Source organism: Tenrec ecaudatus, chromosome 15, assembly GCF_050624435.1.
Source record: "Tenrec ecaudatus isolate mTenEca1 chromosome 15, mTenEca1.hap1, whole genome shotgun sequence".
Lineage (NCBI taxonomy): Eukaryota > Metazoa > Chordata > Mammalia > Afrosoricida > Tenrecidae > Tenrec > Tenrec ecaudatus.
In genome coordinates, this window is record NC_134544.1 from 10080898 (window position 1) to 10107480 (window position 26583).

Below are 26583 nucleotides of genomic sequence, written 5' to 3' on the forward strand. Positions count from 1 at the left end.
CTTGACCTTTAATACTTTCCAACTCTCTATTTAAATAGTGGCGTTTCTCTAGATACAAATATTTTCCTAGTTGATTGTTAAGTTTCATTATCGGACATCAAGACAGTGCAGTCTACAAGCCTGCATGCAATTTTACCTCCCACTGTATCCACCCCAAATCTCTACATCAGCATTCCCTCATTTCCTGAAAATATCTGTTTTCCAACCTTTGTCAGACACAATCTTTATAGAGATGGCTTAACTGTTAAATAGAAGAGGAATATATACTTAATATGTGAGTTTCCCGGCCTCCCTCAGAAAAATGACACAACCTCTGTTCTCAGGGGAAAAGACACCACATCCAGAACCTGGGGGCTGAGTTGCAGTAGGGAAACCTGGAACGGACCAACCACAATGAAATGAAGGATGTTGATGGTGGTTGCGGTGGGGCACCACGCACGCAAGAGGAGAACTGCTCCATGGGTCTTTTAAGGCAGTGAACCCTTCAGAAGCAGATGACTCAGCCGACCATCCAAGAGCTGCCAGAAATTCAAGCCAGATTCAGGAGAGGACATAAACAAGGGGTATCATTGTGGATGGCAGAGGATCTTGGCTGAAACCAGAGAACACCAGGAAGATAAGGACAGCGCAAGGCCTAGCAGTGCTTAGTTCTGTTGGACATGTGGTTACTCTGAGTTGGAATTGACAGTAAAATACCTGACACTGATATTTATGGATAAAAAAGACAGTCTCAGTATAAGGAATGTGGTGTACATACAGTAGTTTATTTCTATGGCAAACACCCAAACTTATTGTCATTGAGTCAGTTCTCATTCACAGCGACCCTATAGGACAGAATAGTCCTGCTCTTGTGAGTTTCTGAGACTGTAATGTTTTACCAGACTGGAAAACCCCATCTTTGTCTCAAGAAGTGCCTGGCGGTTTGAACTGGCAGCCTTTGGATTAGCCGCCCAATTTGTAACCTCTATGCAATTAGGGCTTATTCTCACAGTTGCACAAAAAGGTACTGTAGGGAATATAGATGCCTCTGTTGAATTTTTATAGAAGTTATTTTTAGCTGGAAAAATTGGAATGTTTATTAATTATAATGTCATTTTATATTTTAACATTCTTCAGTGATCATAAAATATTAACATAAAAATACTATTTGTATTAGAATGCTGGTATCCACAGATGAATACATTTTCAATCTATAGTGTATCATTCCATAGCAGTGATGACTGCATCAGCGAAAGAAGTCCTCAGTTTCTGCAATATCTACAGACCCTACGCTATCAGAGAGCTGGCCAGAGGAAGTCAACATTTCCTGAAGCTACTCTGCTGTTGTTTGTTCTTGATAGTTGGAAGGCTAGGACTTATTCAATCTTTTATTGTAGAATGTATATGCAAATGACTGATAGCATTGTTACTCGACTATAAGCATTATTAATGCCCAATCAATGTATAGTCGTCCAAAATATCCATTGTCCCAGTCAAGGCATCATGAGTAGCTCAACTACCCCCTCTGAGCCACAGTCATCTCAGCTGTAAGATAGTTCTTTCTTTCAGTGGGTTGCTGAGGGTTAATCGGGGAAAATGGGCACTGCACCTGGCATGAATGAAGGACTTAAAAGTGGCACACATGACTCAGTTTTTAATTACAAAATGCTAGCTAAATGTAAACCATATGATATATTATGTTATTTTCTGCTATGTTATATTATATCTTTATTATAGTGTATTATACTATAGTGTATCATACTATACGATGTTGAATTATATTAACTGCACTACTGTGTGATAAATTAGAAAACACATTTTTATATTTTTAAAAGTAGTTTCAGGTTAGGTTGTTTGCTAACAGTGCAATTTTGTCACGTATCGCCTCTCAGAGTCAAAGCTTTTGCATCACTGAAGGGTTATTCTAGCACCATCTGTTCTGTTTGCCTAGATCACAGGGTGCTGTGATGAATAAGTAAAATAATGCATGTGAAAATCCATTTAAAAAGATAAACAGGCATAGAAATGCAACATATTGAGCAAGGCAGAGTGTAAATTTGAAGTACCAAAGAACCAAGTAACTCACGGTAGAATTCTGGTTATGGCATTGGACAGCATTAATAACATCATCCTCTCAAGCATCTTATAAGAGAGCTCAGCATGGACTCTCAGATTGTGTGTGTGTGTGTATACACACACACACATATGCATTTGATTGAAAACCTCAGGTGACCACACTGAACTAAACAGAAAACACTGAGGGAATGCACACTCATTCCAGGTTCTCAGCAGGCTGAGGTTGATAGGGAAGGGCCTGCTGTCAGGAACGCTGACTGGGTTCAGCTCTGTGGTCTAAGTTGCAATCAGGTAACACAGGGGAGATTTACATAAAAGAACCATATGCCTGTGATGCCTGCGAAAGGAAGAAGGAAAGACTGAACAACAGATGAGGAGTGTGGTTGGGAATCACCAGGCAGAGCGCAGTAGCAGTAGAATGGGAAGGCCATTGTCAAACTGACTCCAGCTCCATGACCATTGTAATTTTTCAGAGATTTAGCATTTGTTCAGAGCAAATAGAATATTCTTGGTCAGTTGTGAAGAGAATGCCAACCAGCTGGCTAAGGAAAATAAAAGGCAGCAAATCATTTAAACTAAATCCAAATGCATGAAACAAAAAGGTGCCTGTGTAATTGATTACCTCTCAGAGATGTTGAATACATTCAGGTCACAATTCAGTTCTCTATGAAGCCAATCTCAAGTAGATAATATTTATGGTGTCATATTGAAAATGCAAAAGAGCTAAGCACTGATCCTAAAGTCACCTAGCTTCTCCTTGCTCTGTGAAGTGCTGCTGTGTAGTTTTTGCATCTGTGGAATGAGATTACTTGTTTAAATTAAACCTATGATGTTGGGGTGAGCGGTCACAAAATTAAGATGTCAAGAGAGTCAGAGGCACTTTAATAAGAAATGAGGATTAATGGCTTTTTCAGGTGGCTTTGTAATAAGGGAGACTGAGTGAGTGGAGCTATTCTATCCATGGTCTCAGTCTCAGAGAGGCATGTGACCTGCAAGCAGTTCATGGGCCTGATGTATGTCTATGACAAAATGAACTCAGAGTGACTTTGAGTGCCCCAGGAAATTCCAGGAGCAGGGAGACCATGAGCTGTTTGATTGTATGATGTGGACAGGATGTGTCAAATAAAAATGCTTCGACTTCCTCCATGAGTTGATGGCCCACTATCAAAACCATAATGGGTAGAAATACAATGTGCATGAGCAGAAGTGACCGATGCTTATCGCTCTCAAGTGGAGAAATTGGGAGAACTTGACAAGCTGTCTGCCAATTTCCTTTGGTCTCTTATGCTTAAGTTTCCTAGGACAGTGTCAGTAAACTCAAGATGTAGAAAAAAATGCTAAATAGCCTTTGCCCACTCTAGCCATGGCAGCATGCACGGCAGGGGTACCCAAGTATCCTCTGGTCACACTTCCTTCTGTCTATGCCAAAAGACCTTCATGGAGATTAAACCAAAGTTGGTGAACTATCACTTTCTCTGTAAGTCTGAAAAAACTGGCTGACCTAATTCAATATGCTTAAACTATTTATTTAGGGTATTTAAATTCTAAGCTCCACCCAATAGCTTTGGTTAAAGGCGGGAATCAGAAGTTAGGACTAAATTCATGAATTAGCAAACAAAAAGAATTGATGCCATGGAACCATCTAGAATTCATTCAGCAGAGTTTTCTCACTGGGAATTTTTAGGTAGAAAGTCAGAGTTGCTTCTCTACCCTTGCTTTCAGATTTTTTTGTTCCGACCAGATGTTTTAACCTTTATTAACCCTTTCTGCCACTTTAGAAAGGGAAGGAATAAAAGAAAAAGGAGAGGCAAAATGGAAACATGATGGGAGGGGAAGGAGAGGAGAGGAGATACGTGAAGAAATGTTTAAGAAATGGATGAAACATCGGTGTTAATAAACACACAGATTTCTAGAAGAAAATATTTATCATAGAAACAATGACTTGGTTTGTGTACATGAAGAAGCAGCCTCTTAGCATAGCACTAAGGTTCTCGAGGGAGAATGAAAGGTGAGGAAGTAAATAAGAAACTAACAGCAAAATCTTTGCAAGACATGAAAAAAATAATTTATCAATTATCCGGGGATGATGGAGGAGGTTGAGGGGAGAAAAATGAGCTGATAACAAGGGCTCAAGTAGAAAGAAAATGTTTTGAAAATGATGATGACAACTTATGCACAAATGTGCTTGACATATGGATGGATGGATGGATGGATGGATGGATGGATGGATGGATGGATGGATTGTGATAAGAGCCATTAGAGCACCCAATAAAATGATTCAAAGACAACGATGAAACATACAACTTTCCTCAAGTTCCTAAATGCTTCCTCCCCTCCCCACCACTCCACCCCACCCCAAACCCCACCACTATCATGATCCAAATTCTACCTTACAATTCCAGCTAGACCAGAGGATGTACACTGGTACAGATAGGAACTGGAAACAAAGGAAATCCAGGACAGAATGATCCCTTCAGGACCAGTGGTGAGAGTGGCGATACCAAGAGGGTGAAGGGAAGGTGGGGTAGAAAGGGAGATCTACATATAACTTCCTCCCTGGAGGATGGACAACAGAAAATGGGTGAAGGGAGACATCAGCCAGTTTAAGATATGACAAAATAACAATAATTTATAAATTATTAAGTTCTATGAGGGAGGGGGTAGCGGGGAGGGAGAGGAAAATGAGGAGCTGATACCAAGGGTTCAAGTAGAAAGCAAATGTTTGTGAATAATGATGGCAACAGATGTACAAATTTGCTTGACACAATGGATGGAGGTATGAAGTGTGATAAGGGTTGTACAAGGCCCCAATAAAATGATTTTAAAGTAGAAACAGAAAAGATTCAAGAACAACAAAATAAATAAACCAAACTAGTTGCCTTAAAAAAATATATAGTTATTATGTCTTAAGTTATTATTCAAAGTTGTTAATTCAGGATGGAAGAACATATCAAATTAATGTTTATGTATCTCTCCCAGAGGCAAAACTATTTATGCATCATAGTTATACCTGGGTTATATCTATAAAATTATATCTTCATAGCAGTAGCCTTAATTATCTAGTTTATTATACAAGAAAGTGATAAAAAGGAAAAAAGAGAGAAAAGAACAAGAAGATTAAATTACATTTATACAAACAACTTCCTCAGCCAAATGAAACCAGCTAAAACTATTCAACTAATTTTGTTTGCTGAATATTTGTTAAGATAGAAATATAATCTCTACCAAAATGATAATAGACCTTAAAAGTTTTACTGGTGTTGTTAGGGGCCTTCCAGTTGGTTTGACTCAAAGTGACCCTATGGGGTCTAGAAAGATCCACTGCTAGGTCCTTGATGATCCTCACCATTGCTGTTTATATATCCCATTTTGGTAGCCACCCTGTCAATCCAGCTCATTGAAGTTCTTCCAGCTTGCTCTATGCCATTGGTATTTCAAATACCAGCAGAGTCACTCAGGACAAATGGCCTTCAGGGGCACTTTCAGCTTAAGAACAGAGTGGAAAGAAAGAATAAGTTGTCCACTTCTGAGTGGTTCACCACTGAATGGCAGAGAAGTGTTGAAGATGACCTCTGAGCTGCTCAGAATGGAAACTTCTCAAAATACACCGGGGAGAATTTCCTCCTCAAACTATAGTTGACCTTAACCATGTGAATGGAGCAAAGCTTCTGGGACTTTCATTTGCTGGTAGAACATGGCCTCAAATGAGAAACAGCTATAAACACCCATTTATAATGAAACGATAGCATGCATAAAGTATGAATCTAAGAAAATTGCGGTCATGAAATTAAAAGGAATTGCTAAACGTTGATATCCTCGGCATGCCTGTTCTGAAATGGGCTGGGATTGGACGTTTTGAGTCAGAAAGTAATATGGCTCCCTGTGTGGGGAGAATTGGCATTGCCTTCAACATCAAAAATCTACCATGAAGCACGCTACTGCGTGCGAGAATAGAATATCTACACACCTACAAAGGAGTCATGGTAATGTAATTAGTATTCAAATTTATGCACCAACCACTAAGCCTAATGATGAAGAAACTAAATAATTCTAAATTCTTAGCCTGAAATTAATCAAAGCTGCAATCAGGATGCATTGATAACTACTGGCAATTGGAATGTGAATGTTGAAAACACAGAGACAAGGATCGGTTGTCAGAAAACATGGCCTTGCAGATTGACAAGAAGCTGGAGTTTCCATGATAGGACTTTGCATTGCCACAGATTTCATTACCAAACCCTTTCTCTGCAATATATGGTAACACTCCACGTCAACCCTCTCCAGATGAAATCTGCAAAAATCAAAGTGTCTACATCTGTGGGAAGAAAAAATGGAGGAATACAATATCATTAGCCACAAAGTGCCAGGGCCTGATGGGAACAGAGCCTAAGTTGCTAATCTGCAAATTAATATTGAAATGGAATAAAATTAAGTCAAGCTCTCTAGTGCAAAAATACTGCCTTGGGTATAGTCCACCTGCATCTAGAAGACATAGCAAGAATAGATTTGTCACATTGAACATGAATGACTAAAGATCTGGTGAGCTGTGTGATCACCTCCGGAACATCATACTTGAAGAAAGCAAACGATCATTAAAACAAAGAAGTGAGAAAAGAACAAAATGGATCTCGAAAGAGACTCTGAAGCTCGATTTCAAAGCATAGGCTAGCTAAGTCACTTGAGAGCAAAGATGAAGTAAAATACCTTAACAGAAATTTTCAAAAAGAAATTTGAGAGACAAAGTAAAGTATTATGATGAATTGTGCCAAGACCTGGAGTTTCAAAGATAAAAGGAAAACCTACTCAGTATATCTCAAACTGAAATAATTGACAAAATAGTTCAAGTCTTCAGTTGAAATGCTGACTGATTCTGCAGGGAACATACTGAAGGTGCAGGAAGCCTTAAAAGACGATGGAAGGAATAAGGTGAATTCCTATACTAGAAAGAACCGGTCAATGTTCAACTCTTTCAAGGGGTAGCATATTATCAAGAACCAAGAATCAATTATACTGAAGGCATTAATGAAACAAGAAACCTCCAGAAATTGATAGAATATGAACTGAAATGTTTCCACAAACCAGTGAAGTACAGGAAGCACTCCTTTGTCCATTCCAATAAATTTGGAAAAGAGCTACCTGGCCAATAGACTGTACGAGAACCCTATATATGCCCGTTCTAAAGAAAGGTGACCCAACAGAGTGTGTAAATTGTAGAGCAATATAATTTATATGACACACCAGTAAAATTTTGCTGAAGATAATAAAACAAGGGTTGCAGCAGTACATTGACAAGAGTTACCAGAAATTCAAATCAGATTCAGAAGAGTACATGGCAGAAGGGATACCATTGCTTAACTCACATAGATCCAGGTTCAAAGCCGAGAACACCAGAGAATGCTTACTTGTGTTTCATTGACTATGCAAGGGCATTCGCTTGTGTGGAATAGCCTCGAGATGAACAGGAATTCCAGAAAACTTCATTGTGTTCACCTGGAACTTGTCCTTGGATCAAGGATCAGTTATGCGAACAGAACAAGTGAACGTCGTGTGGTCTAAAATCAGGAAAAAGTTGTGTCAGGATTATATTTTCTGATCTTATTCATTCAACCTGCATGCTGAGCAAATATCTGAGAAAGTGGAGTATCTGAAGAAGGATTTGGTATCAGGATTAGAGGAAGGCTCATTCGCAACCATCACTATGCAGATGACACAACTGTGCTGGCTGACAGTGAAGAGGACTTCAAGCACTTGCTGATGAAAAACAAGGACTGCAGCCTTCAGCATATCCTCTCAACTGGACCAATAAAGGGAGAACAACTGACGTTCTCAAGGATTTCATCTTGCTTGGGTCCACATGGAAGGAGTAGTCAAGAAATTGGACCACCCGTTACATTGGGTAAGTTTGCTGTAAAAGACTTCTTGAAAATGCTGAAAAAGAGGATGTTATTTCGGTGGTAAGTATTTCAAATATATGATCATAGTCGTATTTCCCAGTGTTCACAAGGTGGCACTCAATATACATCCTTGACTCAAGCATACTAAGGATTTTACAGATGACACAGGACCAGGAGCCCCTGACTATGTTGTACATGGGATTGCCATGGCTGGAGTCACCTCAGAGCCAACAACTACAATTTGCAGTGCTGATGCTGTGACTTTACATTGCCTTTTAGGGCATCTCAAAATTGAAGTATATCTGGATATATCTTTCACAAAGGAGTGTGTCTGCTCCAGGATTTTGTTTACAGACCCTGTGTAATTTGAACCAATTTAAATGTATTTATTAAGTGTGATGATCTGGTTTAAAAGCAATAGCATATACATAAATGGTGAGGAAAAATAAAGAACGCTATTAACAAAAAACTGTGGGTTAGGGTTAAAAAAGAAAATAATTTAGAAAAAAAATCATAACAACAACAGAAAAACACCCTGCAATGGAGGTATCCCTGCATGGTGTGAGCAGATAGCAATTTGGCTCCTCTGAGTCGGAAGGAACTTGATGCCAATGGGCTTTGATTGTACAAAGGGGTTAGAGGTTGCCATCTACATAGAGGTGCCGTGAAAGAAAGTCCTGGTGATCATAAAATTGCCAATGGATTTTAAAAAGGACAAAAACTACAATGGGAGCAATAAGTCAAATAGAACATCAAGGAAAAGTAGTTGCTGACCCCATTTTTGAATAATTCTGTATTATAGACCAGAAAAATACCTTTATCAGTAGCAATTATGCTAAGCCATGAAGAATGCTATTAAAATGTTGTTTTGAAGGCATAAAATCTGTTTTAAAAATATAATTATCCATGTTTGCCAAGTTTAAAGACAAAAGGACTAAATCCCAGTTAGCCAGAAAGCTTAGCTGACAGAAAATAATCTCTCCCAAAGGGTAATGAAAAGAGGAGCTAATCTGAAACTCAAATGAAGGCTGAGCATGATAATGAGACAAGAAGAAAGTAAAAGGAAATAGAGGTGAAAAATCTAGGAGTCAAAGGGCATTTTTAGAAATCTAAATATAGGCTTGTACATATGTAAATATATTTATATATGATGAAGATGAAATAGTTCTATGCACATGTATTTATAGGTTTAGTATTAAGGTAGTAGATGGAGATTGGGCCTCCAGTCAAGCACTCCTTCAACACAAGAGCACTTTATTCCATTAAAGTGGCATTCCATGATGGTCACCTTCCCAACACAATCAGTGAAGACAAATGGGTGTGTAATCAAATGTGGTGAAAAAAGCTGATGGTGCCCAGCTATCAAAATATACAGCAAAGAGGGGTGATGGTTGGGGAAAAAAAGATATAGCATCTGGGGTCTTAAAGGCTTGAAGGTAAACAAGTGGCCATCTAGCTGAGAAGCAACAGAACCCACATGGAAGAAGCACATGGAAGTGTCGATGGGATCAGGGATCAGGCATTAAAGAACAAAAAAAATCATATCATTGTGAATGAGGGGGAGTGTGGTGTGGGGACCAAAAGCCCATCTGTAGGCCACTTGACGTCCCCTTACAGAAGGGTCACAGAGAGGAGACAAGTCAGTCAGGGTGCAATGTAGCAGCGACAAAACATACAACTTTCCTCTAGTTCTTTAATGATTCCTCCTCCTACTATCATGATCCCAATTCTACCTTAAAATTCAGGCTAGACCAGAGGATGTACACTGGTATGGATAGGAACTGGAAACACAGGAATTTCAGGACAGATGAACCCCTTACAACTAGTGGTGAGAGTGGAGGGAAGATGGCGTAGAAAGGGGAAATCGGTCACACGAGCTACAACCCGCCCCCCCCCCCCACCTCCCTGGGCGACAGACAACAGAAAAGTAGGTGAAGGGAGATGTCCCACAGTGTAAGACATGACAAAATAATAATAATTTATAAATTATCAAGGGCTCATGGGGGAGGGAGGGAGAAAAGTGAGAAGCTGATACCAGGCGCTCAAGTAGAAAGCAAATGCCAGGGGCTCAAAAAGAATGAATGATGATGGCAACAAATGTACCAATGTGCTTGACACAATGGGTGTATGTATGGATTGTGATCAGAGTTGTACCAGCCCCCAATAAAATGATTTAAAAATTTTTAAAAAGAGGAGCTTACATTTAATGAAAATGAATCTGAGTAATATAAAATAATCATATACTATACATAAAACATGATTAACATGTTGAGTGAAATACCTAGGCGAGTGCCGGAAGAGTTCAGAAAATGTAAGAGTTTTGAAGTAGGTATGGAAGGATGCAAAGATGCGGATAGGTAAATTAAAAGGGGGGACTATTTTAGGAGGTTGGAACTATTGTACAAACGAAAATGCATTGTATTTTCAAGAGTAGGGGAGTAATTGGAAGGAGTTGACATTAGATTGTTTGTGGTTAGGAATGGTGAAATGCAGGAAAGCTTAGCTTGATATCATTTGCACATCAACACTCAGGAAAGAAGTTAGTGAGGGTACGTACCCATAGGGGTGGGGGAGTTTGTACCATCAAACTAGCACTGGGAGAATTGAACATGGCAGCAGTGTTTTGGGTAGGGAGAAAATAATCAGGATGACATGTGGTAGGAATATAATTGCAGGGAAGACTGTTCGAAATGATTCGTCACCCAGAAAAGCACCGTGATAGCACAGTGATTAAGTACTTAGCTACGATCTAGAACAGCAGTTCTCAATCTGTGGGTCGCAACCCCTGGGGGGGGGGGTCGAATGACCATTTCACAGGGGTTTCCCAATTCATAACAGTAGCAAAATGAGAGTGATGAAGTAGCAACAAAAATAATTTTATGGTTGGGGAGTCACCACAACCTGAGGAAATGTATTAGAGGGTCTAGGCATTAAGAAGGTTGAGAACCACTGATCTAGAAGATCTGGGTTGGGACCACCAATGATTCCACAGAAGAAAAGACCTGCCAATCTGCTCCTATGAAGGTGATATCCTAGAAAAGCTTATGGGATGCTCTCCGCTGTCCTCTGGGGTCATTGTGGGTTGGAATCCACTCAAGGGTACATAACAACCCTAACCAAGGCTTGACACAGAAAGGATGTGCAGTGTCAGGATGGAGAGGTGGAGGACAGAAAGCAGGGAATCCTTTTCAGCTGACAATATGTAGAAGAACACCCTCTGCTTTAGAGAGGGGGATTCCCAGAGAGAAGATGGGTCAAGTACTCCTGGTCACCTCCTGCCTTCAGAAAGTCTTGTTTCTCACTCTAAGGAAACTTTCCATGATAATACCTATTTAAATGAGCTTTCCTTAATTTATTCTAAAACAGTCATTAGCCTCCAGAAACTGGGCCAAAAGCCAAGCAATGAAGATTTCATTTTCTGATCTACCCAGAATGATTTTCTTATTGTCACTTAACCTGGTGGAACCTCTTAAACGAAAGACACTCAGAACATTTCCACCAGGTAAGATGAGTGGAGGAGAAACCTTCCCCTGAGATCAAGGCCAGGGTTTGTAAACGTACACTGGGTGCCACACACCTGAGCCAAATATTCTCTTCATGTTGTGATAGATTTGGCAATGAATATCATGAAAAGATGTGCCTTATTCTCTCTCTCTCTCTCTTTCACACACACACACACACACACACACAGATAAATTTGGTAAAATTTCAATTTCATCTCTAAGGAAACAAGTTTCCACAGAACTAGCAATAAATTTTCACTGAAAAAAATTGCACGAGAGCAGAAGGTATATAATTAAAAAGAACAAAAACTGGACTTTTCTCAATGCCCTTTCTTACATTTCATTTCCCCATGACATGGGTGCTCCCCTGTTTTCTGTTCCATGTGTCTCTGCTGTGTGAGTCAGCAGTGACCTTTTCTGGGGCTGAGAGCTGTCTACTTTCTGCCCTCTGTTAACATATCTGTAACTGGTTATTTGAAAACATTGACACGTTTTCTTCTTTTTAACAATGTATTGAGTTTTCATTTTGATCAGAGTTTAACTGTGTCATTGTTGTTAGGGAGCCTTGAGTCAGCTCTGAGTCAAAACAGGAATATGTGCAACAGAATGAATCTCGGCCAGCTCCTGGGCCACCCTCTTAGTTCTCAGGTTTTTTGAGCCCATTATTGCAGTCACCATGCCAATCATTCCCTGCAAAGTCTTCAGTGTGTTTCACTGACCCTCTATTTTGCCAAACAAGCTGTTCTGCATGGACCTGTCCTGCTTGATAACAAGTCCAAAATACTTGAGTCGAAGTCTTGTCATCCTTGCTTCTGAGAAGCTTACTGGTTGTAATTCTTCCACGTCAGTTTTGCTTTTTTTTTTTTCTGACTCTCCGTGGTATACTCAACTTTCTTTACCATCACCATAATTGAAAAGCATCCATTTGTTTTCAGTCTCCCTTATTCACTGGACAGCTATCTCATGCACACGAGACAATTGAAGATGCCATTGCTCAGCTGCTCCATAGTCCTCAAGATACAGTGTTTGCTTTTGAAGCCTTTCACGAGGTCCTTGGCAGCACCTTTGGCCAATGCATTATGTCCTCTACTTTCCTGGTGCTGCTTCCATGGGCATTGGTCGGAGACGTGAGTCAAATGACATCCTTGGCAATGTGAGTCTTTCTCAGTTTGCCGTGATGGTGTCTATTGGTCCAGTTGGAAAGATTTTTATTTTCTTTGCATTAAAGTGTAATTCATACTGAGAACTGTAGCTTTGGATTTTCATCGGTGTCTCAAGTCTCTTTCGGTTTCATCGAGTTAAGGTTTTGTTGTCTGCATACAAGTATGCTAGTGTGTCTTCCATCAATCCTGATGAAGAGTTCTTCTATATGCGGTCCGGTTATTGCGTTATTTGCTTAGCATACAAATTGAGTATGTACGGCAAAAGGATCCACATTTCCTGATTTTAAATCATGAAGAATCCCCTTGTTCTGTTCTAACAACTGCCTCCTGATCCATGTACATTTTCTGCGATGAGCAACATTAAGTGTTTGGGAGAGTCCATTATTCACAATGTAATACAGAACTTGTTATGATCCATACAGTAGACTTGCTTTGCATAGTAAAAAAAAACCACAGATAAAAATCTTTCAGGTAATCATTACTTTCAGCCAAGAAACATCTGGCATCAACAATGGTATACATCGTGCCGTCTGCTTTTCTCAATCCCCCGTGAGTTTTTAGTGGTTTCCTCTCAATGCCTTCCTGCAACTCTTTTTGAATTATCACCAACAAAACTTTACTTGTGTGTGCCATTAACAACTTTCATGTTCTATTGGATTACCATTCTTTGAAATGGGTACAAACATTGATCTCTTTCAGCTGTATGGCCAAGTAGTTATCTTACAAATTTCTTAGAATTGATGACTGGGTGCTTCTTCCAGTAGTACTACTTCCGGACTCATCCTTGGGGCTCCCTGTTCGATTCTGGCTACTTCATGTTTATATTTTGTAACAGCGTTAGGTTTAATGACTAAGTTTGCATCTCTACATTCCCATATTGCCTGTGCAAAGGGACTATTGCTTTTTAAACCTCAAGATAGTCCTCACATAAAGCACAAACCTGACTCTCTAAAAGGGGTCAGCAAAATGGACACCAAAGGACTTTTTCCTCGGCTTTGAAACCCATGTTTTCCTACCCCCCTAACCCGCCCCCCCCCCAACTAGGTGCTGTTTGTCTTTAACGGAGTTTTCAATTTACTTTGTGCTGTGGTCTCTCTGTGATCTAGAAGCCAGGAGCATGAAGTAAACAGAAGCAACAAATCTTCCTAGAGCTGTACTTGGGGAAACAGTTCTTATTACAGAAACCTGCTAGGATTTAATGTCCTACCTTTTATTATTTTGCCACATTTGGGGGTTTGGGGCTGACTATCTGGAAAAGTTCAATATGAGGAAAGAGATGACTTGACAAGGAGACAGAGCTGGAAAGTGCAGAACCTTGAAGTGGGTGGAAGTGCAGGGATAAGCCAGCAACACATAGTCCTGGCAGGGTGATCCATCAGCGATGAGCCAGGCCTGGACACTAATCTGGCAATCTGGGAAAGAAAAACAAGATCTGTGGCCCTACAGGATGGCCAGCTAGCACCGACTCTTGGGCACTGGCACAGAACTAATAAAAGCCAAAAGTAAATAAGATTGGACCACAGTCTGGTCACTGGAGCCAGAATAGATGTTGTAATGGGTCATGAGAATAGGAGGCCCTTCCAGGTGGAGAATGTGGGCTCCGTATTTTTTGATGATGAAAGGTGACCTTAGGTGGATGTCTTCTGTGTTCAACTTTTCATCATTTTCTCTTTTTCTATGGTCAGAGAGATTGATGCCACTCTAAGTACTCTAAGTTCTTCAAAAGACACTTTCCACACCTGGGGCCTTGTATTCAGTCACCTCTGGGTCCGGCTGGGAGGTCCTCAGCCCACTTTCCAAGAACTTCACTGGACATCTCACAAGTAGACCTTTGATTGGTTTGAGCCCCTACCCAGGGCATGTGGCTCTTCCAATCAAACAGATTGCCTTTAGAGAAGCAGCAAGAAGTGAGAGGAACTGCTTTAGACCCTGTGCATTTGATCCCCAAGAGGCTAGAATCCTTCCACTCACGACATGACTCTCCCTGTGTGAGTGTGGAGTCCCTAACCAGTGAACTGCACAGGGTACAAACTACCCTTTGAGATTAACTGAAAGCAGGCACGGAAAGTGCCTGGGGTCTATGCGACACACAGGTCATTTTGGCTTCCTCACCCAGTGTCGGCATGAAGGGCAGTGATGAGATTGTGGAGTTTCATGGAAAATCTGACATAGGAATGCTCTCTTGGCTCACAGTAGAGATGCTCCCACTACAGGTCCTACCAACAGCCCCTCCTTTGGGGCCTTTTTACTGCTAATCCAAACTCACTGCTACTAAGGCCATTAAGACTTATGGAGTCCCTGCAAGACAGAGTAGAAATGCTGCCATTGGGTTCCTGGGGCGATAAATCTTTATATGAGCAGAAAGCCTCATCTTTTTCCCAGACAGAAAATGGTGTGTTCAAACAACTGATCTCTTGGTTAGCAGCTCAATGTGTACACACTAATCCACACTGCTCCTATTGCTATCAGACTTCCTAATCAAGATAGGGCTCCCAAGGGTGGCAATCGCTGGTCTTGGGAACAAATCAGTTATTTTCAAAAGCACTGCCAGTGCCAGTGGTAGTTTATTGTTAAACTACCACTTTGTCGGTGGTAGTTTATCCTTTCTGTGGCAGTCCCTAATCATAGTACTGCGTTCATTCTCATTGCCACAACGTTTTCGAGCGATGAGTATTCATTCGCGTGGCACTGTGTTAGACTCAGAGAGCTTAATGATAATGACCGTCAGCAGACCTGGCATGGCCTCACTTTATCAAGTGAACGAGCTGGGCATTATCTGCTTCCAGAGACACAACACAATGGGACCTGCACAGCTACATGCACACACAGATCTTTCAGCCTTCATTCCTGACTCCCTCCTTTCTCTTCTTTCTCTTGTTTCATAACAGATACTAAAGAAAAAATAGACTGAACCTTCTTGTCAGCTGCCACTGAGGCCACACTATCTAGGTCACAGGGTATTTCTGTCCCATTTCTGTGCCCTCCTTACCTTGCGGTTTACACCAGCGTTCCTTCAAGGTGGCTCTTGTGTCTGTAGGTTGACTTTCACATGTCGAGTTCAAGGAAAGGACGAAGGCAGGCACAGGAGCTTCCATAAGGACAGCAAACTTTTCTAAAAATCCCCAGCAGACTGATTAAATTCTCACTGATGTCACCTGGCCATCATACTGCAAAGGAAGCCAAGGACCAGGGCTTCTTCAGCTGGACACATGGTTACCGCAACACACCCGGGTTTTCTTTCTAGAACAGAGAAAAGGGACCCGGAGTAGACCAGTAGCAGTTCTTCCTACATTGCACGTGTTCTTAGTGGAGTCAGGACCGAAGGAGATTAAGGAAGTTCCACTGGGTCGCCCGAACTGGATTGACACAACTGGTCAGGCCCACTCTACTCAAGATTTACAATCTCCCAAGTGCTACGGAGCAGTTCTACTCTGTCTTATAGCTTCGCTAAGAGTTAGGATAACTTGATGACAGTGGGTTTGGTTTGTTATATCATAATTTGAAGGAATCCTGGTGGTGCTATGATTAAATGCCTGGTTGTTTAATGAAAGGTCAAGGGTTCCAATCCAACCACAGCTCCATAGGAGAAAAGATATGGTGTTGTGATCCCATAAAGATTTGCAGCAACCAGCAATGAAAGTGACCATATCTGAGACCTCTGACTTGCCTGTTGCCAAAAGGCAGGGTCAGATGTGCCTCCATGCTCCAGCCTTTCCCTACTCTGGTGCCAACCCTTCCTCCCATGGCTCTACTTCTATGATGGGTATACTAATTCATTTAATACTACACAGAACTCATAGACAATCCTCCCAAATATGAGAGTTTATTGGGGGAAAATTAATAGGTTCTGTAACAGTAGGGATAGAATTACTAGCCCACATCAGGTTCTGTAACAATAACAGTAGGGATAGAATTATTAGCCCACAGGATCACCTCCCCTCAGCCAACAACCAAGTGTCTCTCTGGTCATCAGTCTCTCAACCAGGAAGCTCACCTGCAGTCCTGTCTCAAAGTCCTGTAGTCTTAGTGCTACCCTTCTTGCTCCGTCCCAAAGTCTCCGTGTCAGTCCCTGTCTGACATCTCTGGTCTCAGCCTCCACTAATTTAGGCAGAGGTCCGGAATGTGCTCTTTGTATCAACCTGGGCCTTCTCTACCTCTGCTGCTACTTCAAGATGGCCCATCCTAAAAGCCATACTGAAACTAGTAAGGAAAACTGAGCAAACCCCTCTATTGGTGTGACACACACCCTATTTACATAGTTCCAGCCAGTCATTTTGTGGGAGTTACAGAGACATTGGTAGAGAGACTAGATTAAGAAATTTCACTACAGCACAGACTCAATAGCAAAAAATTCCACTGACATTGAGTAAATGATTACTCATAGTGACTCCTTTAGGACAGAGTCGAACTGCCGCTGCTTACAGTTTCCAAGAGTATACCTCTTTATGGGAACAGATTGTCTGATCTTTCTCCCAATCCATAAAGATTACAGCCTAGCAAATTATATGAAAAAATTCTCCTCTGACACATGCAGTCGGTGTGAGCTGAAATCAACTCAGTGGCTCACAAAGTTTGCATCCTACCTTAGCTTCCTCGTTTTTAGGGACAAAAAGGTTCTGGAACATTGAGTCAGGACTGACTCTGAGTAAGCCCATGTACAACAGAAAGGAAGCTCTGCCCACCCAGTCCTGTGCCATCTTCACAATAGTTCTTTGGTTTGAGCCTATTGTTGCAGCTGCTGTGTCAATTCACTGTTCCCCTATTTTATATCATTGATATGAGAATCAGTAAGGTGATGATTAATGGAGCATTAAGGTAGTACATTTAAAAAACCCAACTCACAGACACTCAGGAGTCTGACTCAGAGAAAGCCTATAAGATAGACTAAAACTGCCCCAGAACATTTCCAAGAATTTGGGAAAGCAGACTGCCACATCTTTGCCTCATGAAGAACAGGTGGGTTCACATTGCCAAACTTTGTGTGAGTAGCTGAGAATGGCACTAATAATCATTTAATGCATTGACTTTATTTTATATCAATCAAATGATCTTTCATATTCATTTGGTTCTGCCTTCATGGTTCCCTGCTGGACCGCACTACACTGCCCACTGGTGTGATTCATTCCAATCAGCTTGGCAGTTATGCCGCCGTTATCCTCTCATCTTTCACTCTTCTGGCCTCTGTCAGTTTTGTGTGAATGTGATAAGAGCACATTGGGAAAACCAAAGCAATCTGTGATACATGACACTTCGGAACCTTCAGAGCAGAAAGCCAAGATTCCCCTCAGTGGGAGAGCAGTAACCTGGGAGGGGTGGCCCCTAAGCGGCAATGGTTTTAGTATGCACGTGGTTCCTCTCTTCTTGAACTCTGGGGAGTTAGTGTTCTTTTTACAAGTTTATTATTTTAAAAAGAAGGAGAAAACCAACACCAACATTTGCTGAGACCTCCTTTAACAAACACCTTGAAAGGCTATTCAAAGTGTTCAGTCAGAAGATTCCCAATCAGAAAGCAGGAGGGCTGGTTGTGTGGTTCTGAATCTCATGGCCCCTGTGACACTCAGTGGGGCCATCCATACTACTCTTTGCCTCACTGCCTTCCCTGGCAGCTGCGGAATACCCCTCAGGAACACTTAGCTGCCAGGCTCGTTGCGCTGGTCAAACCCATAGCTATTTGGCTACGGCACTGTAGTTGCACAGTACCAGACCCGTGTGTCTCCTTAAACCCAAACAACTACCGGCAAGTGACTTGAGAACAAAGAAGAGCTTGCTGTTTGGTTGTATCTTCCTCCCCTCTATTAAAATTGTTTAAAACTAATTTTATTGGGGGCTCTTACACCTCTTATCACAATCCATCTATTGCAAGTGTATTTATACATATGTTGCCATCATCATTTTCAAAACATTTTCTTTCTACTTGAGCCCTTGGTATTAGCTCATTCCCCCACCCCCACACTCCCTCGCACATGAAGCCTGGATCATTTATAAATTATTATTATTTTCATGTCTTACACATACTGCTGTCTCCCTTCACCCACTTTCTTGTTTTCTATCCCCCTGGGAGGGGGCTTATATGTTGATCATTATGATTGGTTCCCCCTTTCTCCCCCACTTTCCCCTTACCCTCCTAGGATCACTACTCTCATTATTGGTCCTGAGGGGTTTATCTCTCCTGGGTTCTCTGTGTTGCAAGCTCTTACCTGTCTTGGTGTACATGCTTGGGTCTAGGCAGGTTTGTAAGGGAGAACTGGGGTCATGATAGTGGGGAGTCGGGGAGAAAGCATTAAAGAACTAGAAGAATGTTGTGTTTCATCGGTGCTACACTGCACCCTGACTGACTTGTCTCTTCCTTTTGACCCATCTGTAAGATGATGTCCAATTGTTTACAGATGGGCTTTGGGTCTCCACTCTGCCTTCCCCCTCATTCACATAGATATAATTTTTTTGTTCTGTGTCTTTGATGCCTAATACCTCATCCCACAGACAGATCATGATCACACAGACTGGTGTGCTTCTTCCATGTGGGATTTATTGCTTCTCACCTAGATAATTGCTTGTTTACCTTCAAGCCATAAAGACCCCAAATGCTCTATTTTTGGATAGCCAGGCACCATCTGCTTTCTTCACCACATTTGCTTGTGCACCCATTTTGTCTTTTGCGATCCTGTCAGGGAAGGTGAGCATCACAGAATGCCAGGTTATTAGAACAAAGTGTTCTTGCATTGAGGGAGTTCTTGAGTAGAGGCCCAATGTATGTCTACTGCCTTAATACTTAACATACAAATATATGTACATAGATCTCTTTCCCTATCATTATATATAAATATATTTACATATGCACATTCCTGTATTTAGACCTTTATAAATGTCCTTTGCCTCCTAGTTCTTTCTTCTATTTCCTTTTAATTTCCTCTTGCCCCACTATCATATTTGGCCTTCGTTCAGGGTTTGGTAATTCCTCTTGGCCACATTGCCCTTGATCAAGCCCCACGAGGCATCCTACTCCCTCTTCAATTTTAAATCACTTGTTGTTTCTTTGTCCCTGGGTTTCTTGACACCCCCTTTCCTTCTCCCCACCACCTCCCCCTCTCCTATATTCCCCCAGAACCATTTGTCCCATTGTTTTCTCCTGCAGATTTTTATCCTGTCTATATTATCTACATAGACATGCAGAGACAATAAGAAGCACAAAAACAAGACAAAGCATAACAAAAATAAATAGATAGATAGATAAATAGATAAACAAATAAATAAATAAATAAATAAATAAATGGAAGCCTAAAAATAGTTCCAGGTCTGTTTGCTGACCTTTCTGAGTGTTTTCCAGTAGAGTCTGATAGGGTACTATGTCCTGAACCTGAAGTCTATTTTTTGTATTCCTTGGGGACTTCATTTATTTGTACCCTTTGTTGCTCTGTTGCATGCCACAGGTATGGTGGGGTCAGGTCGGGCACAAGTTCCACACTGTGCCTCCAGTGTTGTCCCCTACAGTGCTATGAGTCAAGGAAGGATGTTGTGTCTTTTGGTGGTTCTGGCCTATTGTCCTCTCTATGCATTGGCTGCTCTGAGCAGGAATATTTTCCTCGGGGCTTGGTGGGTCAGGATGTGTTCCACTCTCTCTCCTTCCCTCTTTGTATGCTTCTGTGTGCTCTGATCAGACACACCCCTCTTCCCAAGGTGTAGCTTCAATGCTGTCCTCTGAAGTGCATTCTTCTGGGGGTGGGGTGGGGTGGAGGTGTCTACGTAGTTAGGATTGAGCTCGGCCCTGTGGATTTCTCTATTGGTTTGCTGCTTCATGCTAGTATGCTGCAGTCATGGGTTGTTTTCCTCCCCTCTTTGGAGAATGACTTGAACTTTGTAATGCTTGAATCACTTATGTGCCCTTTGATTTTAAAATCTCCATTTTAGACTTTTAAGTGGGGCATCCCTGGGTTGTACAAGGAGGAGTGTAATTTACTGTTCAAATACATCCAGAGAAATCTCCTGGGACAGTCCTGGCAATCTGCTTCTGCAAAGTCACCAGCCTGGAAATCCCTTTGGGGCTCTACTCCGTCATGAGACAGCCACCAACAACTTCTAAGCCAAGGTAGAGAGCTTCCTCCTCCTCCTCTACCACCTCATCTTTCTCCTCTTCACCTTCATTTTGAGAAGCCACCCAAGCTTTCCACAGCCCTTTATTTAATTTTGAAGCTAAAATGCTCACATTTTGCTGCTACTACAGGACCATTACAGGTTGGGATCATGGGATGTTTTCCCAAGATGTGGGGTGGGATGATATTTCAACAAATTCTCTCTTTAAGCACAGTCATCTGTATTCTCCCCGTGTCTCATACCGCCAGATGCATTGTTCCTTTTCAATTAATGGCACCTTCCCAGACACCTGGTACTAGGAAGGATTTGCTTTATTCTTCATTTCAAGAGTATGGACAAGGCAGGTGAAGTAGAATCACACGGCCCATCAACTATTTTGAAATTCATCATCTCTAAACCTTATTATTCTCATATTTCTGAACATTTGTAACTTATTGAAAGTCTAAAAATATAGGAGGCCTGTAAATATCCTTTATGGTATATCAAAGAACATATAACCTAAGATTATGAGCTAGTCAAAAGTTGAACAAGGAAGCTGTTCGTTTTTTATGTGGAGTTGGTGTGCACATAAAATATGAGTTAGTCTGAAATGAACTCCTTTCTAGAGCTCGACATGAACTCCGATGGAAGCTCTTCTACAATTTACATTTGCACAAAGGATTTATGAGTGCGTCAGCTGTCCTAGAGGTCCCTGTGGACCTACTAACAGCAAAGAAGTTCAATTCATTAGCTGAACATCTATTTAATTGTGACATTTTGGTTTAATGTAAATTGGTTTAATGTAAATTGCTTTGCTTACTTTTTCAAAATGTGACTATATATAAATGATAAATGGGTGATTAGAAATCCTCATACTAAAATGTCCTAATTTGCCGTTGATGCGAACTAAATCCCTCACGTTAACAGAATGGAGTTCTGTCTGTGCAGTGGTCATGTAGTGGACTACTAAGCACACGGTTGACAACTCAGCTACTCCTAGGCAGAAAGTTGACCCCGTCTGCTACCTAAGGATGTACAGTCTCAGAAAACCTCTCCCACTTAGCTATGAGTTGGAATTGATTCAATGGTGGTCTTGGCTTTTAAGCTTAAAGAAACAGGGTTACTCATTTGTAGATTCCGGGATCTAAATTAATACTCAATTGATTCTATGTAAAAAGAAACATTTGGGGCCAATATAAAGATCTATTGCTCCTAACCTAATTAATCTAACCATATAAACAACTCTGAATAATTGTGCTTTAATTTACTTAGTTCGGATATACAACCATTTTAAAATTTCCATTCTGGCAGTCTTGAATTGCGGATACATAAGTATTGAAACCTCGCTGTTTGTTCAAATCCACCAGCTGTTCCTTCAAGAAATATGAGGCTCGTTGCTTCCATAAAGATCTGAAAACCCTATAGATGGTCTCTAGGAGCTGTCAGTGAGTTTTTGCTTGTCTGCCTGCAGAGATGAAGTGATGTTATTATCACAAATACACCCGTGTCAGAGTTTCTCAAGGAAAACCATGAGTGAATGGGTTTTTTATAGAATTAGGTTTAATTTAGAATGTGTCATTTTATCTGCCTTTTCCACAAACGGTAATATAATCTTATTTCACCTGTTTAAAACTAGGTTATAAAACAACTCAGCCTATTGCAATCAACCCTGTTATTAAAAGGAAAATTGAAGGTAAAAAGTAGAACCAGAAAATCACATCACAAAATATCTAGACAAATATTTCATTATCCTATCACGAAAGAGTTCATAAGGACTCTCTTATTTGCTGTTATAATAAATCCCATTTGAGGCCTGCTGGTTCCCTGGTTTCTGAGTTGACAACACCGTGTCACACTAAATTAAAAGAGAGGAGATGGACAAGCAGAGGGGAATCACAATAGCCATGCAATCTCAGAGCTTGCAAACTTACATGGATAAAACAGGCAGAAATCCTGGGGAGTCTTTCATTCTAAGTCACTGTTTAGTAGCGACAAGGACAAGAAAATTCTCGGGGGTACTGGGGGTCTGGTGACCATTCTGTTCCACACAGTTGTTATAGATAACATGCTGTTGATGACAGGGACATGGCAATCTGCTCTTTTAAAGACTGTTGGTTTTAGCTGATTGCTCTGCCTAGGTGGCATTGAGTTGATTTCCAGTCAGAATGATCCCAGTTGAAGGGTAGAGTTGCCCCGTAGGGTTTTCTGTGCCATACCTTTTCAGAGTCACTATGAGCTCAGAGTATACTTGATAGCGCTCCAGACAACAATGATAGAGATACTGCTGTTAAGTGCCATCAAATGGAGGACAGACTCACAGGGAGCCTCTTTTCCACACAACAAAACACTGCCTGGATTCTGCCAGCCTTATAATTACTGGGTTTGAGCCTTTTGTATCAATCCACAAAGTTGAGGGTCTTCCCTTTCCCACTGACCCTTACTTTACCAAGCATGTCCACATCTCCACAAATGGGAGATGTCTGAAGTACATCTACCTGATTAGGCATGGCTTTATGATTTTTAAAAAAATTCAAATCTAATCGTTTCCTTCCCTGAGTTCTCATCATTCAGTGGCTCCCCAATGCTCTCAGGGCTACCTTTCCCTTCTGTGACCACAAGGCTCAACATGGCCATCTTCATCAGCTTCTGAACACAACTTCCATCACACAAAGTTTCTAAGCATCTTATGGCCTTAGCATCTCTTTCGTTTTCTAGAATGAATTTTATCTTATCCTTACCTACTTAATCTCTATCATCCTTCACCATATACAACACACATAACAATGTGGGGAGGTGCAGGACTGAGCAATGTTTCATTCTGTCTTTTGTAGGGTCTCCGTGAATCAGCACCTAATAACAACAGTGTAGACCTAACGTGGTGGCAGTGAATTTCATATGTTATATTATACCAAGCACATATGTACCTCGACCCATCTCAACCTATTGTACATAAATGCTGTCTCTCCCAAAGTAGCAGTTGTTGTTGAAAGTTGCTTCTGCATACGACAGAAAGAAATACGGCCCAGTACTACACTATTCTTACAATTGCTTTTGTTTGAGTCCATTGTTTTAATCACTGGGTCAATCATCTCATTGAGAGTCTTCCTTTTTATTGCTTTGATGCCCCTTTGCTTTACCAAGCATGATATCCGTTTTGAACCATCGGTCCCTCCTGGTGACATTTCCAAAACACACGAGATGAAGTCTTACCATCCTTGCCTCTAAGGAGAATTCTGGCTGCACTTCTTCCAGGACAGACTATTGGTTCTTTGGCAGTCCATGGTACCTTCAACCTTCTTCACCAGCACCACAATCTAAATGTGTGGGTTGTGATTTTAATTAAGTTACTCATGTTTACATAGCAGTAACTGATGAAGGTAAGGTCCAACTTGCCTGATACCCAAGCTCCATCTCTTCGCTCTTTGTTCTAAGGTTTCCACAGCAGTGAAGAATCAGACGCCGTGTTGCAGATCCACAAGCTAAACAAAATGCCTAAATTCCACCAACACAGATGGCATTCCATGTAACGCCTTCTCCCGTCTGAGTCCTAATGACACATTCAGATGATAAAAAAGAGCCCCTATCTCTGCCAGGCTCCCAGGAGGAAGGAGCCTGCTAATGTCTCTACATTTTCTCTCATCCAGTCTTCTTACCATAGCACACTGTTTACAGACAGACCAAAGCTTTATTTCATATGAAGTACATTCCTATGAAGTTCATTCCACACCCACAAATCTTCTGTGAGATTGTCACCTCTTACCCAATTTTGGAAATTATATCTTAAACAAGTTAGAAACACAAAGCTCTGTATGTTCTGTTGTTTTACCTTCACGCACAGGAGTCAAGAGTCATTGTGTTGATAAGCAGACCCAGGGAGCTGTCCCTGAGCAATGGTCATGGGACACTATCTGACCATCTTTTGCTGCAGAGAATTTGGAGATGCTACTGATAATTCAAAGAGATGGACTTGCACACCGCCTGCCCCCATGGACTCAGACACCAGAAAGATTTTGAGGATGGTACCCGACCGAGGAGTGTTTCATGCTGTCCTACAAAGCATCGCTGAGTTGGAACGGTCTTTAAGGCACCTAAAAATGACAACACTTGACAACTCAATCTGCCTATAAGGCCTACTTTATACTTGAAGCTCACAGTGTGAGTTTTCTAGTGTCGGTCTGTCAAACAGCCATCCGCTTAGCAACATACAAGTTCCAAATTTTCTGTGGTCTCTTAGGCCAGAGTGTGCTCTGGCCTCACTGGGCTGAAACCAAAGTGCCACCTTTTCTTCCATTGAGTTGGAGGGAGCATCATGTCTTTTCTCACTCGGGTGGTTTTAAAAAAATTAACTCACTGCCATGGAGTCAATGCTGACTCATAGCAGCCTCATGTGGTCTTGGGACCAAGTCTCCATTTTATCATTGCCAGAGGTGTCACCCTAAGCTCCCAGAGGTCTCTCTCTCTCATCATTTTACTGGAGGCTCATACAACACTTATCACAATCCATCCATCCACATCCATTGTGTCAAGCATATTTGTACATTTGTTGCCATCATCATTCTCAAAACATTTGCTTTCTACTTGGGCCCTTAGTATCAGCAGCTCATTCCTCCCCCTCTCCCACCCTCCCTCCCTCACTGACCCTTGAAAATTTATAAATTATTATTATCTTACACTGTCCCGTGTCTCCCTTGACCCACTTTTCTGTTTTCTGTCCCCCTGGGAGGGAGGTTATATGTTGATCACTGTGATCGGTTCCCCCTTTCTCCCCCACCTTGCCCTTCCCCTCCTGATATTGCTACTCTCACTATTGGTCCTGAGGGGTTCATCTGCCTTGAATTCCCTGTGTTTCCAGTTGCTCTCTGTGCCTATGTGCATCCTCTATTCTAGTCAGATTTGTAAGGTAGAATTGGGATCATGAGGGTTGGGGGAGGTGGAGGGAGCATTAAAGAACTAGAGGAAAGTTGTATGTTTCATCAGTGTTAGATGCACCTGACTGGCTGGTCTCCCCACGACCCCAAGGCCTCTCTTTTAATTGGTGTGCGTGGTTCCAACGACAAGCTGTTGTTAGTGCTGTTGCGTTCGTTTGGATCATAGCAACAGCAGAAGGAAACACTGCCCAGTCCTGAAACATCCTCAAAATGGTTCGTGTGCTTGAGCCCATTGTTGCAGGCACTGTCCATTCGTCTTGTCAAGGGTCTTCCTCTTTTTCATTCCCCCTCTGGAAGCATGATGTCCTTCTCCAGGGACTGGTCTATCCGGATAACATGGCTAAAGCATATGAGACGCAGCCTTGCCATCCTTGATTCTATGGAACATTCTGGCTGTAGTTAATCCAAGATGGGTTAGTGTGTTCCTTTGCTATCAGTATTCTTCACCAACACCATTATTCAAATACACCGTTCTCCTTTGGTCTTCCTAATTCCACAGCCACCATCCATATGAGGTGACTGAAAATGCCTGGCTTGGGTCAGGTGTACCCTAGTCCTCTGAGGAACAGCCTGTGCTGTAGACCCCTTATAGTCCCCACACTTCAGAAACAGCACGGTGGTATGTCCTCCACCCATAGAATGCACATTAGCTAAGGGCCATGTTTCACAGATAGAACAATTTTGAAAAACAGAAGCAAAATATGTGTCCTGCAAAGGCCAATTAGAGAAATAAATTTGAGTCTGCAATTTGAGAGTACTGCCCTGAACATAGTGTGTACACATAACTATATTTTTCCCTAAAAACAAATAAGTTTAAAAGGGATTTGCTCTTGTCACTTTAATAAAAACACAGAGCCTTCTAGGGGACATTTTTATTTGATGTTTAATGAGGAACAAAGGATTCTTTCAGTGACAAAAGTTGACATTTATAAAATCCAGGTCTCCCAAAGTTCCCATAAAACAAGCCTACATT